The sequence below is a fragment of the Pteropus vampyrus genome, unplaced genomic scaffold, assembly GCF_000151845.1.
Source record: "Pteropus vampyrus isolate Shadow unplaced genomic scaffold, Pvam_2.0 Scaffold88, whole genome shotgun sequence".
Lineage (NCBI taxonomy): Eukaryota > Metazoa > Chordata > Mammalia > Chiroptera > Pteropodidae > Pteropus > Pteropus vampyrus.
This window is the reverse complement of record NW_011888869.1, coordinates 2,827,581-2,832,585: the sequence shown is the minus strand read 5'-3', so window position 1 is coordinate 2,832,585 and position 5,005 is coordinate 2,827,581.

Genomic DNA, 5,005 nt, shown 5'->3' with positions numbered 1-5,005 from the left:
AAGGATGTGTGATTTCGTACCTGATGTACTATACTTTCTCACAGATATCAGAAAAATGGTTATGTGCTAAGAGATGGAGATTATACATTGTTATATTGTTGAGATTTGCAAGTGTCATTGGGGAGAGTTGGAGAGAATCTGCTAAGGTCTTATGGATGCTGGTTGGGCACCAAATTTTAGCTCAGACTGAGAATCATGAATTGTTAGTTACACTTTTCTGTTGCAGCATGAAGTTTCTGAAAGTATATTTCTTACTTCATGTGCAGCTATTTTTTTCCCTCAGTTTCAATAGTAGTGACTATTTAATTTCAATATAAATTCTTAGCTCATCTCACTTTATTTTAAAAACTGGAACTCAAGTCTATTTGAAATGTTAAAGTTATTTAAATGCATAAAATTTTGTACCCACATTTATGTAATAATAAAACTTTGTGTCCCTAGATTTGATAGAAATGTTAGCTGAATGAAACTGTTTTCATTTTGATGTTTGTTGTGAGTCAGAAATCTAGCTGTGCATTTTGACATGATGATTGAAAATCCAATTTGACATGTACTAAAAAAATTCTGGTCAATAAATCTCTTTGGGCTTATTTTATTTTATTTTTCCTGAGCCAAAGGTATATGAATGTTAGCCCTTGTCTATAAGGCTGTCATCATAAAAGGCTTCGAAGTCCTTTTTACTCCTCTGCGTATGAATAAAAATCAAATTGAACAAGCTAGTGCAATTGCTTGTACTACACTGTCGAGATGTTATCTGGTGGTTTTTCTCTACAGGCATCAACTAATTATTTACACCGCTCCATCTTATATAGTTCGTTTTACTCCAATCAAGTTTACTTCAGATGGGCTGTCACTGCCCTAAGGTATATAAGTTCCTTTTGAAATTCGAATGCTTAATTTTTATAAAGATTGTTTAATTCAAATTGCTTTAGTAAATTATTCGATTTTAAATGCAATCTTTAAGGATATTAAAATGTAACATTATTAATTAATTGTTGAGTTCACATAGTTTACATTACCTAATATAATTTCAAAGTGTGCTGTGCTGTTTCTAAGATAAAATTTTTAAGATACATATAATCTAAAGTAATTGACTTTAGGGATTACACAGCTGAAAAATATGGATATGTTGCTGGCATGTTTAAGAGATTTGTATTAAAATTTCTAAAATATGAGGTTTTGATTTAATTAATTTGATATGTTTAAAACTAAAATATCTTATGTTCAATCCTATGTGCATGCTAAATCTAAAGTTAAACTCTTACTTGTTTGGTCTTTAGTTTCACTTAGCCTTAGATAAGATAGAAATAATATAATAGGCAGATAAATGATAGAGAGATATTCATAATATAAACTGTTGGGGGGGTTATCTTCTAAATAATGGCTTTGCTGGTATTGAAATTTGATAACTGGATTATATAAGGATATAAGGTGTTTTGCACACTAGTCAGTATTGCAAAATAATAATTATGCAAATGTTTTACTTATGCTTTAGAGTGTCTTGTGCCAGCTGATGGTGTACTGGATGGAAAAGCGTGCCAAATGTCTGTGTTAAGCAGCATGATGCTTATTAAGTGGTCATGAATTGAATATATCCATATAGTTCTTTGTGGGAAAACATGAAAGACAAAGAAGTGTCAAAGTCGGTGCTTTCTAACAATGACTGACAGAGGTATAAGACTTTGGCCATTTGAAGCGCTGAGCTAGCCATTTGCTGATGTTGCGGGGTGGGGAGTGGGGCGTAGTAAATAGGGAAGTTCAGAACCCATGACCATATTATGTTATTTTGTCTAGTCACTGTAATCTTGATAAATACATTACTTTTAAGACCCTGTTGGTCAAATTTGAGCAATTTGAATATCTCACCAGTTGGTTAACAGAGATGAGATGAGCTCTTTGTACTTTTGACTGTTTCATTTCCTCTGGAGTTTGCTAAGGACTTCAGATAAGATATTCCAGGGAGACTAAAGCATTGAAACCTAAAGCCAGTTCAAAATTAAGGGCCATGAAAGAAGCCCAAAGTCTCCAGAGTCAGTAGTCTTAGTACATAGGAATTATCACATAACATGCTGCCTGATCTTAGATACTTAGTACACAGAAAGACTTCTAGTTGTTATGTGTGGATTGCCCACATTATTCCAGGGATTCCCCTTTACAAGGAACCAAAATATGTGCCTTCCAATTAAAGAGTTTCTTAACTTCCAATTTTACCCACTTTAATGGGGGAATGATTTCAAAATAGAGATTTTTAAGTCAAGAAATTTATTTATGACAAGTAAGACTATGTCTGTTTAATATGATAAATTTTTGAAAGGTACAGATCAATATATATAAAGTAGACCTTTGTTAATTTACATAGCACTAAGTGTGTGTAACTTCATTGATAATTTTATCTTAATATATCCTCTAGAAAAAATATGTTCTCTTTCTGATAAAAATCAGTCTTTGGCTTTAAACTTCAGAGTTCCATTACCCACTGTGACTGCTGACATCCCTAGGGGTTTCCAGAGGTGGCACTGTGGCCGTGTCAGAAATAGTAAAAATAAACAAAAATCTATGACACCTCTACTTTGAATCAATGATACAGATAATGTATCCACTCTATAAATGTATTATTCATTCAAATTATTAATTTATTAATACTTTTAAACATGATAGCCTTAGATGCTCAGTTGAAAGAATTATTCTTGACCTTTGGGAACAATTTCAAATAACACAGTTGATTTCATCCTCACAGCTCTTTCAGGTAAGCACAGGTGACCTGCTAAATAGCTATGAAAATCGAATTTCACACAGGAGAACCTGCAAACAGATTACTTTTTTTGGGGGGGGATTTATAACTGGATCATTGATATGCCTGAAGAACAAAGCAAACTAAACTAAACTAAATTAGATTGTATAGTTGCATTCATGGAGAAATAAATACTAAAACATATATTTTCATTCCTAATTGAGAATTTTGTTTTGTCCCCCAAAAGTTTTAACCTACAGAATAGAAAATCAAATCATATAGCTCAGCATGCCTTTTGGGATAATAGCAAAGTGTGATAATGTGGCTTCCATTGCTGGAACAAATCAATGGTCTACAATCAATTTTACATATTTTATAAATTCAAATCTGCTTTTGACATTACATCCGGTTCCGGTTATTTGAGTAGTTTCATTACCAGCAAATCTAAACCATAATTTGTATTCAGCTCTAAGTGGTATGCCTGTATTTGTAACCACGAAGTCATGGAGAATGTGATTATATTTCAGATGCAGTAAACTTTGAAATTCTCCACAGGACATATGTAGAAAACAAAAGAAAGCAAATTCTAGGAGCCGGCTATTATAGGGTGAATTGACTTAGGTGAAAAAAGAGTGAGCACTAAGACTTACAGTTGATAGTTGCAAAGAGCAACACCAGAGTAGATAGTATGTCCACAAATCCAAAGATAGATTCAGTGTTTATAAAGGAGTATGCTATAAAGCAGCATACAGAGCTTTTAGAGTGAATATTAAAAGGAAGAAAATATTTTTATTTTGAATATGTGATTGCAACCACATGTGTGTGTTTACATAAATATATATGGTAGTGTGAATATTTATATATAAAACATTTATGTATTTATATATAAATACATATATAAAGAGCATAACTATATTAAATAAGATGAAATAATTCTTTCTACTGACATAATTCTTTGGAAATTTTATCCTAAATAATTGTACTTTATAAAATGTACTTTATAAGTTTATACTAACTCCAACTCACTTTCAGCATGTTTCTATTTTCATAAAAAAAAGTCAGCTGTTTAAGCATTTGGTTAGTAAAAATGAGAGGAAAGATTTTGACAGGAAATATTATATGACTCATTGGACAGTCAGAGAAAATGAGTAAGACAGCCAGTTTGCCATAGTGTCGTTTTAGATAATGCAAGGAGCAGTGCATTTTTAAACAGTGGTGACAATGCTGACAGATCTTAAATTAAAAGTCTGCAAGCTTAATAAATATAATAATAGATGACGTTTATACGATATATATAGCTAGCTCAAAAAGTAGCGTGAGAGGATGTTGTCTGGTTACACTACAGATACATAAAGAGATTTATCACTAAATCTGATGAATACATTTATTGATAGGTAACTCCCTTTTTTTCCTCTGATGAGGATAACACACTGTGTCAAGGGTCATCTAAATAATAGAAAGCCATAGTATCAAACTGTATTCACTTAGTTATTCTTTAAACAAAATTTTATTTTCTATTATGTTTCTGGTGCTGTGCTACATGCCAGAGTTATAACTAACAATCAATAAGGTAGACATGGGGCTTTACCTAAAGTTGCATGCAGTATTAGAGTATGGGATAGAGATGAGTAAGTAGGCAACTCCAACATAATGTGTTGGGTACTATGGTAGAGGATATATACAGTCCTGTGGAAGAAGAACGGAATGCCACCCAACACCCTCCCTTGAGTAAGTGGCATTTATAGGGAGAGCTAAAGGATGAGTTGGAGTGAGCCAGGTAGAGAGGAGGGTGGAGTCTACCCTTGCACTTGCCTCAGCATTCTGGCTAACTAGATTTTCTGTTGCAGGACAACTGGACTCTAAATAGGATATATCCGTTGTATCAGGGATTTAGAAATATGGGGCACTGGTAACTATAAAGACAATGGAATTGGGTGGTTATTACTCTCAATTGATGCTCTCATAAAAATGTAAATCAAAGGAAAGAATGATTGTCAATTAGAAGCCATGTGTAAAAGGTGAAGACCTCCTTAGTAGCATATAAAGGGGCATTCATCTTCTGCCACAGAAAAGTAGAGAACGCTCTAAAGAAGGTTAAACTCTCAACATAGGTCTGCAACATGAAAGTCAGGGACCTGTTTATGGAAGAATGAGATGCCGACACATATTCTTGAATCACATTTTTCCCTGAACTCTGTAAGCCTGCAGAAATAGCCCACTCCTCTGCACTAGGAGCTGGAGCTCTGCCATTGCTGGAAGATGATGCAGATGTCT